The 16,966-nt window shown below is 44.5% G+C and overlaps 1 non-coding gene across 1 annotated transcript; it reads left to right on the top strand.

The window, feature by feature from the left end:
* Window positions 1-6,271: 6,271 nt before the first annotated feature.
* Window positions 6,272-6,390, top strand: LOC143301671 (5S ribosomal RNA). The gene has a single exon (XR_013057831.1). It is a non-coding gene; the product is annotated as a 5S ribosomal RNA (ribosomal RNA).
* The last annotated feature ends 10,576 nt before the right edge of the window (window positions 6,391-16,966 follow it).

Consider the following 16,966-nt stretch of genomic DNA (forward strand, 5'->3'; position numbering starts at 1 on the left):
CCTGAAAACAACATCGGCAGAATACAGACTTTGTCACAGTATGAAAACTCAGCATGGAAATACAGGTAACATGAAAAATCGACATCAACATGGGACATACATGCCTAGTCAATGCGTGAAAAATACATACCACCTTCGGGAAAATACAGAACAGTCGGTGTAAGGGCATTAACATGGGGGGAATACAGACACTGTATGAAAACAGAACAACATGGCGGAATGCAGGCCAAGTCATTGCATGGAAACTATACATCAATATGGAATACATACCAACTCACTCTATGCACGTCAACATGGGGAATACAAATTTAGTCATTGTATGGACATCATGGGGAATACAGACTTAATCACTGTATGGACATCAACATGAGGGAATACAGACCTAGTCACTATGGACATCATGGGGAATACAGACCTAGTCACTGTATGGACATCAACACGGGGGAATACAAACCTGGTGGTGTGTCCATCGAGATCGATGATGACCATCGCTGTCATCCAGCTGGGGGATGGGGGAAGGGTGGTGGTGGGGTGGGGGGGAGGATGCTCATGAATCTGTCTGTGAGTGCGCAGATGGCTGAATAGTCCAATCTGCGCACGAAATGTTCGCTGACAGTTGGGGCAGACAAAGACAGGCATACCATTGTCAGGGAGCTTGTTTGCCCGTGACTTTCTGGCCTGCCTCTTCTGAACAGCTGCAGCAGTCCTGTTAGCCTCGCACAACTTGGCGCCTTTGTGCACAGCAGCGCGCCATTTGTCACGGTCTACTGCAGATTCCTCCCAGGAGTCAGGGTTGATATCAAACGCTTTCAGAGAGACTTTCAGAGTATCTCTGAAGCGCTTCTTCTGACCTCCGTGTGATCTCTTCCCTTGTTGCAGCTCGCCATAGAAGAGCCTTTTGGGCAGCCGATGGTCTGGCATGCGCGCCACGTGTCCAGCCCAGCGAAGCTGGGACTGCATCAGGATGGTGAAAATGCTGGGAAGGGTAGCTTTTGCGAGCACCTCTGTGTCTGGGGTCCTGTCTTGCCACTTGATATTCAGTAGCTTCCTGAGGCATGTTGTGTGGAAGTGGTTCAGCTTCTTGGCATGTCGTTGGTACACTGTTCAAGTTTCGCAGGCGTACAGTAGTGTGGGGAGAACTACTGCTCTGTAGACCTTTAGCTTGGTCTCAAGACTAATGCCTCTTCTGCTCCAGACATTTGCATTGAGTCTACCAAAAGTTGTGCTTGCTCTTGCAATCCTGACGTTCACTTCATCGTCGATGGTCGCATTTCGTGACAGTGTGCTGCCAAGGTATGTGAACCGCTCCACCGCACTGAGTCTCTGACCGTTGACTGTGATGTTGGGCTCAACGTAGGGTTTCCCTGGGGCTGGCTGATGGAGAACTTCAGTTTTCCTCGTGCTGATGGTAAGGCCGAAGTTCCTGCTGGCAGTGGCAAACTTGTCGACGCTGAGTTGCATGTCAGCTTCAGATCCAGCGTTGAGGGCACAATCATCAGCAAACAAAAAGTCTCTGATGATGTCTGTCATGGCCTTCGTTTTTGCTTGAAGCCTTCTGAGGTTAAACAACTTGCCATCTGTTCGGTACTTTAGGCCGATTCCAACATCGCCATCTCTGAAGGCATCAGTAAGCATTGCAGAGAACACGAGGCTGAACAGCGTTGGAGCCAGGACGCAGCCTTGCTTGACACCATTTGTGACAGCAAAAGGAGCAGATGTTTCGCCATTGTCCTGGACTCGAGCCTGCATGCCTTCATGGAATTGGCTGACCAAGGAAATAAATTTCCGAGGGCATCCGTACTTGGCCATAATCTTCCACAGTCCCTCTCTACTCACGGTGTCGAAGGCCTTAGTGAGGTCGACATAGGTGGAGAACAGATCAGTATTTTGCTCCTGACATTTCTCTTGCAGCTGCCTTGCAGCAAACACCATGTCGGTGGTTCCGCGCTCTTTCCGGAATCCACATTGGCTCTCAGGCAAATGACCTTGGTCAAGGTGTGCTGTGAGGCGGTTTAGTAGGATCCTGGCAAGTATCTTGCCTGCGATGGAGAGCAAGGAAATAACCCGATAGTTATCACAGGCTTGCCGGTTCCCCTTTCGCTTGTACAAGTGAATGATAGATGCATCTTTGAAATCCTGGGGGATCGTCTCTTCTTTCCACATGAGTGAGTACAGCTGATGGAGCTTCTCAGTCAGCACAGTGCCTCCATCCTTGTAGACCTCTGCTGGTATGGAGTCTGAGCCAGGTGCTTTGCCACTGGATAGCAGACGGATTGCTTTCTGGGTCTCAGAAGGTGTTGGCGGATCGTCCAGTGCTTCGTTGATGGGGACTTGTGGGAGACGGTCTATGGCTTCATCATTTATGGAGGAAGGGCGATTTAAGACACTGTTGAAGTGCTCAGCCCAGCGTTCGAGAATTTTCTCCTCCTCGGTGATCAAGCTATTCCCATGTGCACTGAGGAGGGGGATGATCCTGAGGATGTGGGGCCGTAGACTTCTTTTAAGGCATCATAGAACCTCTTCATATCGTGCCTGTCAGCATATCCCTGGATCTCATCAGCTTTATCACTCAGCCACTTATCCTGCATCTGGCGTAACTTTTGCTGAATAGTCCTGCGGATGGCATCGTACGCATCCTTTTTTGATGTGGACTTTGGGTTGCTCAGGTAGGCTTGATGCAGACGGCGTTTCTCATCCAGAAGCTGCTTGATTTCATCACAGTTTTCATCAAACCAGTCTTTGTGCTTTCTGGTCATGGGTCCCAGGGTCTCTGAAGCTGTACTATAGATCAGCTCACGTAGGGTCCTCCAGTCAGACTCCACATTCTGGTTGTCCAGAGGCGGATTCCAGACGATCTTCCAGCAGCTCCACAAAGGACTGTTTGATAGTGATGTTTTTCAGCTTAGCGATGTCGAGCCGTTTTGGAGCCTTCTGGCCTTGGGGGCGTCTCTTGGGCTGGATTCGAATATTCAGCTTTGAGACTACAAGGCGATGGTCTGTCCAACACTCGGCGCCGCACATGGTCTTTGTCACACGTACATCTTGCCTATCCCTTTTCCTGACGATGACGTAATCGATGAGATGCCAATGCTTTGAGCGAGGGTGCATCCATGACGCCATGTTACGGGTAGGGAGGCAGAAAACTGTGTTGGTTATCAGCAGTTCGTGCTCTGCACAGGTCTGAAGCAAAAGCAATCCATTTGGGTTGCAGTGGCCCACACCGTGCTTTCCAATCACTCCATCCCAGGAGATGTAGTCAGAGCCAACTCTAGCATTGAAGTCCCCAAGAATGATGAGCTTGTCTGCTTTAGGGATAGCAGCAATGACAGAGTGAAGGTCCTCGTAGAACTTCGCCTTCACTTCATCCGGGTTGGTCATGGTTGGGGCGTAGGCACTGACAGTGGTGAGGTGCTTCTGGCCAGATGCCAGTGGGAGTTTCATGGTCATAAGCCTATCATTGACTCCCTTTGGGATTCCAGCTAGCTTACTGACAAGTGCTGTTTTTACTGCAAAACCAACGCCAGCCTCACGTCGCTCTTCGCTTCCTCGTCCACTCCAGAAGAAGGTGTAACCAGATCCCTGTTCACAGAGCTCGCCTTCGCCTGCAAGCCGAGTCTCACTCAAGGCTGCGATGTCAATGTTATATCTGGCGAGTACGGATGCAACTAGTGCCGTTCTCCTTTGGGGTCTGTCCGCGTTATCTCTGTCCAGGAGAGTCCTTATGTTCCAAGCACCAATGGTGAGAGGAACGATCCTTGTTTTTTTCTTTTCTTTCTTGTTTCGACCGCTGATGTAGGGTCCCCGCCAGCCGCGGTATGCTGGCCAGGGTGATATGTAGCAGGCAATTTTTAGGGCACCTTTTCTAGCCCCTTCCTCATGCCAGGGAGGTGAGCAGTGCATTCCTAAAGAGGGCTGCTCAGACGCTCAGACGGCTGCCGAGCTCCATCGCTGCTCCTGTCGACGAATAACGACCCTATGGCCTGAGCCGCCTGCGTGCAGGTCTGCGGCTGCGATTGCCAGTGTACCCACACCTGTCGTTTCGTCGCTCGCCTGTCGCCACAGGACTTGGGGGTGATGAAATGATGAAGGATGAAAGGTCATTTTGGATGACTGATGACTTGCGCGATGAGTTTGTTTAAAGTGAAGAGGAGTTGCGCAACGTCGACCTCACTCTCTCGTCCGGGTCCACCAATTTCCAGTGGCAAGACTAAGTCGAGACGACTGGAGGATGAGCACGGATGCAGTGGATGACCAAGATATCCTTTCGGTGTCTCATCTTGCTCTCTGCACTCCACAGTGTGTTGCTGTAACCGCCTTCCTCTCCGTTGAACCGATAGGTTTCTTCCGCAGATTCTGTCGGATCCAGACTTCGCATGCATGGGTAGACACACCCCGGGGGCCAACTGCGTGTGGCATGCACACAGCACAGTAGAGCTAGATGGCCGTCGGTGGCTCTCCTGAGCCAACGCCCTTTTATGGATCTCCATAAGGGTATCTAGCCACCCGCTAATACAAACCTAGTCACTGTATGGACATCAACATGGGGGAATACAGAACTAGTCACTCTATGGACACAATAAACATGGGGATACAGACCTAGTCACTGTATGGACATCAACATGGAATACAGACCTAGTCACTGTATTGACATCATCATGGGGAAATACAGACCTAGTCACTGTATGGACATCAGCATGGGGAATACACACCTAGTCATTGTATGGACATCAACATGGAATACAGACCTAGTCACTGTATTGACATCATCATGGGGAAATACAGACCTAGTCACTGTATTGACATCATCATGGGGAAATACAGACCTAGTCACTGTATGGACATCAACATGGGGAAATACAGACCTAGTCACTGTATTGACATCATCATGGGGAAATACAGACCTAGTCACTGTATGGACATCAACATGGGGAATACAGACCTAGTCACTGTATTGACATCAACGTGGAATACAGACCTAGTCATTGTATGGACATCATGGGGAATACAGACCTAGTCATTGTATGGACATCAACATGGGGAAATACAGACCTAGTCACTGTATGGACATCAACATGAGGAATACAGACCTAGTCGTTGTATGAACATCATGGGGGAATACAGACCTAGTCACTGTATGGACATCAACATGGGGGAATACAGACCTAGTCATTGTATGGACATCATGGGGGAATACAGACCTATTTACTGTATGGTCATCAACATGGGGGAATACAAACCTAGTCATTGTATGGACATCATGGGGGAATACAGACCTATTTACTGTATGGTCATCAACATGGGGGAATACAGACCTATTTACAGTATGGACGTCAACATGGGGGAATTTCTAATTATTATTATTGAATTATTACTGTTAAATGTAACTGCATGTTATGCATTTTTTGGTAGTTTTCTACCGTTTGTTTTCCTCTTCCCTCCCCCTCCCCTCCCCACCTTTATATATATACTCTTCTTTTTTAATCGCCTAATATCACTGATAGTGAAAAGACGCTAAACTAAAGAACGAACACACACACGCTTCAAAGTCTCCAGGGCAGCAACAGCAAAAAAGTCAAGTCCTGCAGGCCACCAGATGAGGGAACTCCAAACCAGTGAGTAACAGAACAACTTTGATCCTGCTGCGTATTCCCTCTCATCGTGCAGTCTGCGGAAACAGGACAGCATACAGGCTCACTGTCCAAACAGGGCATGCAGCAGACTGGACTAAACAGAACACCGCGTCTCTTCCCCCGAAGTGAAGTCCATCTTGAGCAGTCACAACTATACCAAATCCAGGAACCGCCTCAGCCTTGACACAGAAGACGACGACGACACACGAAGCCTCTTCCAGAGCACACCAGGTCATCATCATCATAATTCAGGCTGCGGACTGGACACTTCCGGCTACTGGATCACCTCCACAGGATCAACGTCTCCTGCACAGACGAGTGCCCTTGTGGCACAGGCGTTCTTCTTCTTCTCCTCCTCCGTTCGTGGGCTGCAACTCCCACGTTCACTCGTATGTACACGAGTGGGCTTTTACTTGCATGACCGTTTTTACCCACCGCCATGAAGGCAGCCATACTCCGCATTCGGGGTTACAGGCGGTCAAATCCCCCGAGAACGTCCTTCAGTCGTGCCCAGTCCATGTTGTGCTCCTGTTGTCGAATCTGGTCTGATGCGGTGGGCCTTGAAGAAACTGCGGGATCTGGGAGGAGGAAGGGTGGGGTACGGGGTAATGGTGGGTGGGGTTTGGGGGAGTCCTTGGGACGCCAACGGCCATACCACGTTGAAAACACCGGTTCTCGTCCGATCACCGAAGTTAAGCAACGTCGGGCCCGGTTAGTACTTGGATGGGTGACCGCCTGGGAACACCGGGTGCTGTTGGCATTCCCTTTAGGCATCATGTCTTTGACTATACTTTGGTATGGTCCGTATATGGAACGTTTTCGCGGATGTAACCGCTAAGGAAAACCTGTGCCGGTCTTGTTTTAAAAAGGCCTGACTAAGCGCATTGGGTTACGCTGCTGGTCAGGCATCTGCTTGGCAGATGTGGTGTAGCGTATATGGATTTATCCGAACGCAGTGACGCCTCCTTGAGCTACTGAAACTGAACTACTGAAACCTTGGGACGGACTGCTTAAGTTCTCACTACAACAAACCTGGCTATGATTATAGCATAGCAACAGGATCGCGCGCGCGCACACACACACACACATACTGCACACAGGCCCGCACATGATAACAACAACAACAACAATAATAATAATGAATTTAATATTAATAATAATGAAAATCACGTTCAAAAAATAATTGCCATATATGTAAAAACTATCATGCTGGCTGTTAACAGTCCAGACAACGGCTAAATGTTGCAGTGTGATTGCGGTGATAGCCACGTCTCCTTTACCGCGGACTCAAAAAGAATTTTTTTTTTATTGCTCTTAAAGATTTTTTGAATGCCCAAGATACCAGAATAATATGATTCAAACAGCGTTCTCACTGCGAATACCGCAGTCGATTTATCGCCCTTTAAAAAAAAAAAAAAAAAAAAAGCATGTTTAAATGTAAAATTTTTGAACGTCAGTTTAGGAGCCACGATAGTGTATTCGGTAAGACAGTTTCTTCTCACCCGAACACGCGGGGTTCGAATCTGCCGTCAGGACTTTTTTTTTTTTTTTTTTCTTTTTTTTTCTTTTTAACCCAAAGCTTTATAATAACAAATATAGAACACATTTTAACGATTAGATTTTTTTTTTTAAAGTGTATCACAAGTGAGTCTTGAAGGCCTTGCCTCTCTTGTTTTGTTTGTTTTTCTCCCTCCCCCCCCCCCTCCTCCACCTCCCAAATCCCGTTGTCCAGGCAGGGGATGGGGAGGGGGGGGAGGGTACCTGTCTGAGCCTGCACCTCCAGTATCAACAGCACAGTAAAGTGAGCAGCGATAATGACCTTTTCGTTCGTCTTATTCTTTTTTTTTTTCTTAATCTTTTAAAAAAAAAAAAAATTGTGAAGAATTAATGAAAACGGGTGCAGTTGGGTGGGTAGGCGGGTGAGAAAGGTGGGGCTGGGGGTCCGGCGGAGGGGGAGTGGGTGGGTGGAGGCGGAACGGACTCGAACCTTACCTTCAGAATGCGGAGCTCAGTGCTCAAACCAGCAGATACACACACGCCCCACATGTACCACTTCGTCTGTTTCATTCTGGTATATCAAATTGTCAACACCAAGTACTCCCAAGAAAGAAGGGGGGGGGGGATGGGAGAGTGCTATCGGCAATATCCACAGTTCTTCCCCCGTGCTCTTTCCATTCAGTTTCGTTTCTTTGACGGAAAAATTGTGAATTTGTTCAAATAACATTGTAACATATACTCTACATTTCTACCCCTGTCAAGAGACGTAAAGAAGGCCAGTCAAAGAGTGGAGGGGAAGAAATGTAGAGTATATATCACAGTGCTATTTACAAGTTTTTCCGTCTTATAAACGGAAAAGTACCGGGGAAGAAATGTGGATATTGCCGGGCTGTCTAACACAACACTGACAGTACCAGTGGAAGAGATGGGAGATGAAAAGTGCGTGGGGAAAGGGGGTGTAGTGGGGTGTTACTCTGCATTAATTTGACATTACACCAACAAACGGAGTGGAGGGGGGCGGAGGTGAGGGGTGGTGGTACTATCAAACACTACACTGACACCACCGGATGATGTATGGAGGGGGAGGGGGGACACTAAAACTACACTGACACCACCAGATATATGGAAGGGGGGGGGGGGGTTAACACCACTGACACCACCAGATAATTATATGGAGGGGGGGGGGCTAACACTACACTGACACCACCAGATAATGATATAAAGGGGGGGGGGGGTGGGGGGGCTAACACTACACTGACACCACCAGATGATAATTATATGGAAGGGGGGGGGGGGGTAAAACTACACTGACACCACCAGATGATAATTATATGGACGGGAGGGGACTATACACTGACACCACCAGATGATAATTATATGGAGGGGGGGGGGGTGGGGCTAACACTACACTGACACCACCAGATAATTATATGGAGGGGGGGGGGGGGCTAGCACTACACTGACACCACCAGATGATGATAATATAAAGGGGGGGGGGAGACTAACACTGCACTGACATCACCAGATAATTATATGGAGAGGGGAGGCTAACACTATACTGACATCACCAGATGATAATTATATGGAGGGGGGGGGGGTAAGACTACACTGACACCACCGGATTATAATTATATAAAGGGGGGGCGGCTAACACTACACAAACACCACCAGATGATAATGATATAAAGGGGGGGTTAAAACTACACTGACACCACCAGATAATTATATGGAGGGGGGGAGGCTAACACTACACTGACACCACCAGATAATTATATGGAGGGGGGAGCGGTTAAAACTACATTGACACCACCAGACAATTAAATGGAGGGGGTGCTAACACTACACTGACATCACCAGATAATTATGTGGAGGGGGGAGGGTTAAAACTACACTGACACCACCAGATGATGATTATATGGAGGGGGGGGGGTTAAAACTACACTGACACCACCAGATGATAATTATATGGAAGGGGGGGGTGTGTAAAACTACACTGACACCACCAGATAATTATATGGAGTGGGGAGGCTGACACTACACTAACACCACCAGATGATAATTATATAAAGGGGGGAGGCTAACACTACACTGACACCACCAGATGATAATTATATAAAGGGGGGGGGGGGGGGTAAAACTACACTGACACCACCAGATAATTATATGGAGGGGGCAGGCTAACACTACACTGACACCACCAGATGATAATTATATAAAGGGAGGGGTGGTAAATCTACACTGACACCACCAGATAATTATGTGGAGGGGGGAGGCTAACACTACACTGACACCACCAGATGATAATTATATGGAGGGGGGGTTAAAACTACACTGACACAACCAGATAATTATATGGAGAGGGGAGGCTAACACTACAGTGACACCACCAGATAATTATATGGGGGGGGGAGGCTAACACTACACTGACATCACCAGATGATAATTTTATGGAAAGGGGGTGCGGGCGGTTAAAACTACATTGACACCACCAGACAATTAAAAGGAGGGTGGAGGCTAACACTACACTGACATCACCAGATAATTATATGGAGGTGGGGAGGCTAACACTACACTGACATCACCAAATTATATAAAGGTGGGGAGGCTAACACTACACTGGCATTACCAGATAATTATATAAAGGGGGGAGGCCAACACTACACTGACACCACCAGATTATAATTATATGGAGGGGGGGGGGGGGGGCTAAAACTACACTGACACCATCAGATAATTATATGGAGGGGGGTTGGGGGGGGGGGGGGGGGGGTAAAACTACACTGACACCACCAAGATAGGGGAGTAAAAACCCTGGAAAAGATGGGAGATCGATTGTGCAAAGATAAAATCATTAAAAAAAATATATATATATCCCTCCCCGCCCCCCTACGGTTCATCCTATCATTTCTCCCCCAGTGTGTGTGTGTGTGTGTGTGTGTGAGCGTGTACGCCGCCTTTCCTCCTCCAAACTCGTGTAGCCACAGGTATTCGCCCATGCGTGCGGACTTCGTCACCGGGGAAAAAAACGTATTCACTGTTTTTGCGGCGTTTGGTCATGCTGAGAGAGAGAGAGACGGGTAGAGGAGACAGGCACAGAGACAGAGAGAGAGAGACGGGTAGAGAACGGAATGGAATGAAAATACAGGAAGAGATGGGGTAGAGACAGGGAAAGAGATAGGGAAGGAGGAAGGAATAGAAAGCACCATAATCATGTAAGTGCGCACGCATAGACACACACATAGCTCACATTGCAATTCAAACCTCACACCACAATAAAAATTTTTTTTTTTAAATCACACAATTTAATTTCTTTCTTTTCTCCAAACGTGCACACATTCTCACCTATGCCTTTGGAGAAGAGGAGCAAAATAAAACACAGTCATTTAACAGGACACACAGACCGCTGTCCTTTCCAAACACAGGCACAATTGATGGGGTACATGGATGGATATAACAATCATGTTGTCCGAGCAACTATGCAAAAAATGCGACAGGGAAACCATTTGCGGAGACCCAGGCTTTGACACACAACCGACAGACGAGTCGAAGAAGAAGAAAAGGTGGAGATGATGATGAAGAAGAAGAAGAAGATGATGATGTGAGTAATTTTCATGATAAAGTAAGCTTATTTACTTGCTTACATACTTAACTCCCACTAAATTCTTAAGGCAGTGTTTCACGAGCGATCTTTGCAGCGCTCTAAGTTTGCTTAACGTTAAATTAAGAACGTTCTTAACTAAACGGGGGGTGGGTTGCACGAGCGAACTTTGTGAGCAGCACTAAGTTTGCTTGTCGTTAAAAAAAAAAAAAGTTTCTAACTCCACGGTAAATTCCATAAACTTAGAAACATTCTTAACGCTAAGCGAACTTAGCGCTTCATATAAAGATCGCTTCTGCAAGTAGGCCCAGGAACGTTCCCAAGCATATGGGAATTTACCATGGAGTTTTTTTTAGGAACCTTCTTAATTAACTATAAGCAAACTTACCCGCTGCTAAGGTCGCTCATGCAACCAACCCTAGTTCCATAGACTTTTGGAAAAGTCTTTTAAAGTTAAGCAAACTTTAGCGTTGTGAAAGATCACTCGGGCAACCCAACCCTGGGTCATAACATAGGCGCTGCACAGTGGAAACGCCACACCCCACCACACCACAAACCACCTCCGTCTGTCAAGACTGTGTATAATAATAATAAAGTAAACTCTGGTGCAAAACCATGTCAAACATTAATTATAGCAACAGTAACGACAAAAAAAAAAAAAAAAAAAAAAATCACGTACAGAAATCGTTTACAGGAACCAATTCAAACACTGACAATAACAATATAAATTTTTTAACAGGTTATGTCAAGTACCTATTTACACACAAAAAAACGTGTTAAAAACAGGTGTAAAACAGTAATTTAAAAAACCCCAATCAATCAATCCTTTTAAATGGTCATTTTAAGTAGATATTTACAGAGTTTTATAACAATTTTTTTAAAACAGTATAAATTTGATTTTTTTAAATGTATTAAAAGATATAGGCAATAGTTACCACCCATGTCCCAAAGCAGTGGGCCATGCTGGACTGGTTCGCCACAATCCTATCAATGTCATGAGCAACGCAAAAGCAAAACATTACGTTCATCACAGTACTCTTTGTCATTATTTACACATGGAGAATTGTTTAGGGGGTGTACAGAGAGAGAGAGAGGGGGGGGGGGGGAATGAGACAGAGTGGGTGGTGTGGTGGGGGAGAGATAGAGAAAGAGAGAAGAGGTGACAAAGAGAGAACAGGGGTGGAAAAAGACTGCGCTGAAATCTTTGGTACAGCCATGACAACATACAACCTTTCCAGTACACCGTATAGGCCTGCTGATGCTAACTATTGGACTGTGAGGGAACATCTGAGTTCCTCTTGGTCTATGCTCCCCCCCCCTCCCCCCCTCACGCCCGCTACCCCTCCCCCCCTCCGCCCCCATCCCCCACCCCCACCACCCCCCTCAAATTTTGGTAGGTCAAAATTTCCCCAGGTCTATGTTTATGTTCCCACGAGTCTATATTCCCCCAACTATATTTCCCCCAGGTCTATATATATATATTTTTTTTTATTCCCCCTTGTCCATGTTCCCCGATTCCAATGCATGTTTCATCATATAAACACTTTTCGGTCAAGGACAGTGGTCAGAACCTGTGAAAAAGTCCAAATCTTGCACAGGATCGTACTCATAGATTTTTAACATAACGCAAGCTGCACATTTTTGGAGGGCAGTGGTCAGTTCTGGTCAGTCAACGATGTCTTAATATTGCATACATAATAAGATGCTGCATTCTAGAAAAAAAACAAACAAAAAAACCCCAAAACTTTACGGCAGTGATCAGCAGTAGTCAGTGATGGTCAGCAGTCACGGGAGTCAGTATGGGTCAGTTAATGGTCAAAACCTGTCAAGAAGTCCCAATACTGCATAACAGTCACAAAATAATACAACCTGAACAGTTTGCAGTGGTCAGTTCAAAAAAACCAAACAAACACCTCCCAATATGTCATTATAATGCACAAACATAACAAAACAACGCAATCTGAACACATTTGTTTGGTGGTGGTAAGAAGTGGTCAGCAGTGTCCAGCCTAAGTCAACAGTGGTCAGCAAAAATGGTCAAATCCTCTCAAGAAGCCCTGATTCTGCACAAGTGTCACAAATCAGTGCTGAAAACTGTTAGTGGTCAAATACCACTGCCAAGACAGATGTAACAAAATAACGCAATCCGAGGCATTTGTGGGGTGTGGGCAATACTGGGCAACTGTGGCTCCAGATCTAATAGAAATATGGACGTGGGCGAACATCGATCTGGAGGAATATAGACCTCGGGGAGCAGAGACCCCCCTAACCCTCCCCCCCCAAAAAAATTTTTTTTTTTAAACAAAACTACACACACACACAAAAACAACAACAAAAAACCACGTAACTTTGGGGAAACACAGACCTGGGGAGAATATAGACCTGGGGGTACAAAGACCTGTCTGAAAGAATTGTTTTAAGGGGGTAGACCTGGGGGGGGAGGGGTGGGGGACATAGGGATGACCCTGACTGTACTATTATGCCTTCCGTCATTTGAATTCAGCACTTCTTCTCAAGGCACACCACGTGGATGGCAACAGTGGACAAAACTCATCCAGTGACAAACTAGCTTGTACTCTCCTCACAAATACCCCTCGGCCTCCTCTTCTCCTGAACAAAATATAACATAGAGAAGAACGTGATTTTCTTTGTTGTGGCGTCTTTTCCAGCAAAAAAAGAAAAATCACAGGAAGACTATTTGCAAGAGAGGGAAAGAGAAAATGCAAGAGAAAGAGGCAAACTTGGCACACACACACAAACAAACATATAATCACTTATCACAACTGAAGATTACTACGACACTCACACCTGTACACACACACCCCTACACGCACACACAAACGTACTTACCCTTGACAGAAGTTCAGGCAATAATTTTAAACAAGGAAACAGGTGTCCAGAATATGCCACAAAGTTATCGCAACAACAATAAAAAATGATGACACTAAAACAATGACATCTTCGGGTGAGAAAAAAAAAGAAATCACGTCAAGGCATTTAGTGATGAAAACCATATAGTAACATGAAAATAACATGAGAAAAATCAACACTGTTAAAATGGCCCACTTTGGTTATCCAGTTCTTGTTCTTGTTGCTTTCAGTTCTGCCAACCACACAGGACCATATCGGGCCTATCAAAGGACACACATTTTCAACCTCGTCAACACAAAACTTACATCTAAAAAAAATAAAAAAACAACTAGATCTAATTAAAAAAAACAACAACAAAAACTGAGACAAACCCACAAAACGCAGTTCATGACACAGTATCCCAACCATTTAGCTCTTTATGGTAAATAAGTCTTGTCCATGCTGATGACGCCAGCCATTCCGCTTAATTTTTCATCCCCAAATTACAAACGATCGTAAAAAAAGAAATACTTCAAAGCCAAACAAAAAATACAAAAAGGCCATATAGACAAATAACACTGCAGAATGTGCAGCTAGAGCCCATCCCAGTGTTTACATCTCACTACCTAGTCGCTAGAGAGAGCAAAACAGCACCGAAAGTACATCATACACTGCGGAAAAGAGAAAAACGTGCCAAGGCTGGCTTGAAAAAAGAAAGGGGAATGGAGTGGGAAGGCAGAAAAAGGAGACAACAGTGAAGGAAGAAAAATAAAAAAGACAAAAACAGAGTGACAGAAAAGAGGAAATTTCTAGCACATAATTTCCAAGAGGGGATGCTCTTTATACTGAACCAGTGAAGGGAGAAAAAAAAAAGAAGAAAAAAAAAAAGAGGCAGAAACAAAGAGTGACAGAAAAGAGGAAATTTCTAGCATAGAATTTCCAGAAGGCGGGGATGCTATTAATATTGAAAGACCACCGGCCTCCCCCACGGGGGGTAGTTAACCCTTACAAACAGAAGACAGGAGCTTGTCGGTGACCACTCTCTACTGGGATTTCTTCCTCTGGGGATTGCCTAATTTTCTCTTCTGTAAAATCAGTGACACTACGTTTAAAGTACGCAAAGCGTAGTAGCTATACTTCATGCTCATGCATGTGTGTGTGTGTCTGCATGTTTTACATTTATTTGCTTATTTATCATTTCTTTTTTTTCTTTTTGCGCATAGACTTGACTTCATCAAGATTTTGCGCCTTATGAATATTATTATTAGTAGTAGTAGTATTTTTATGTATTTATCTATTTTTAATTTTTTTATTTTCTCAAGGCCTGACTAAGCGCGTTGGGTTACGCTGCTGGTCAGGCATCTACTAGGCAGATGTGGTGTAGCGTATATGGATTTGACTGAACGCAGTGACGCCTCCTTGAGCTACTGATACATGCTCATGCCACACTGCTCTTATTTCACACCAAGGTTCAGCAACCAATGAGTTAATGTGTAAAAAATTAATCAGAACTGTCAGGGAGCGAAATGTCACGAATAAAGATTTCTGTGACACAGCGGAAGGTGTGAGCCTGGGTATGTGTTCCATTTTTATATGTAACAGAAATCCTATTCGTGACAATAACTACACAACATTTTAACGTATTAAATGTGTATAATATAGTGAATAAACAAACAACAGAACATACAAACTAAAAAATTAAGGAGAAAAGAAAAAAGGGAAGCTTGCATATCATATTATGTAATCATTATTCAATGAGTAAGTTCATGATCTTCAACAGCTATTCTGATACGCATTAAACTGGGGTGGTGATTTCACAATACAAATATCGTTTAACGGCACTAAATTCACTTGTATGCATTAAAAAAACATGATACACACACACACACACACACATGCAAACGCACGCGCGCACACACCACACACATAATTTTACAGGCTCTAGATGTTGTTAACTCCATAGCGTCTCAATGCATTCAAAACATTTTTTTTTATCAACACAAATTGTCCTAGTGGTCATTAGCTAACTGACGCTTGATCTCTTTATTGCTCCTGTTGGCTCTAAAAAAACATTTTCCCTCTTTATTTTGGGTATTTATCAGAATACGTCAACTTGTTTTACCATTAACTCGAAACCTAATCAATACTTATCTACATGTGATGTTCCGATCTGCTCCAATCGATTAATTAAACAATCATAGCATCGAACTCCAATTATATACACACACACACACACAAAATATGTCTTGTCCATGTGCACCTGAAAATTTTCTGTGATCATGACTACCAACTGGCAATCTCTCTCTCTGTATCTATCCATCTATCTATATATCTGTCTATATATATATGCAAACTCAAAAAAGCACGGCTTTCATTTTAAATGTAACCATTATTCAATGGGTAAGTTCATGATTTTCAGAGGCTATTCTGATACGCATTAAACTGGGGTAGTGAATACAATAATAATAATATTAATTATATATATATATATATATTATACCCTTGTCCTAATCCTTAAAAAAAGAAAGTCAAAGTTCAAAATACAAAACACAAAATGACACATTTCTTAATTGTATCATCACATAGAGTATCGTGATCACTCGGATTCTGTCTCTCAAATGACTGCACCATCATTCTATCTCTCTCTCTCACTGTCTCTCTCTCATTCTGACTCTTATGAATAATTACACCCGCACCCCTCACAGGAGCTGAGCAAATAAAAAGCTCACAAATAATATGTTATAATTATCAACAATGCAACAGCAGTATGAACGTATTTCATATCTAGATACCTGATCACATTCAGATCTGCTGACAAAAGAAAAAAAAACAACAGTTGTTCATAAACAACATAAATTCATACATCTGAAAACCGTATCATTAGTTCATAACAATATAAATTTATAGTTTGGTTTACCAAAAAAAAAAACAAGTTATCCCGTTACCACCAAAACCAAATTCAAAACATCGTATGCACATTAAGAAGCCAGATGATCGGGCATTATGATGTGTGTGATATGGTTTTAAATGTTGCGATAGTTTTTTGTTTGCTTTTTGCTGAGTACTGTGATATTAGCGATGAAGTATTCCGATATGAGATATGCATTATTTAGGTGTTGTGATATATGACGCATGTGATGAGTGATAGTTTTTGTGCGTGTATGTATGTATGTATGTATTGTATGTACAAGTTTGTATGCGCATATATATGTTTATTGTGCATGATTGTGTGTGTTTTGTATGCATGTGTGCATGGATTGTAAAGCGCTTTGTGTAATGAGGAAAGCGCTGATAAATGTCCAGTTATCATCATCATTAATCAGTGTTTCAGTGTTTGGCTGGACCTCTGAGGACGGTCAATGAATGACGTTTCAATGATTAAATGCATTTC

The sequence above is a fragment of the Babylonia areolata genome, chromosome 27, assembly GCF_041734735.1.
Source record: "Babylonia areolata isolate BAREFJ2019XMU chromosome 27, ASM4173473v1, whole genome shotgun sequence".
NCBI classification, from domain to species: domain Eukaryota; kingdom Metazoa; phylum Mollusca; class Gastropoda; order Neogastropoda; family Buccinidae; genus Babylonia; species Babylonia areolata.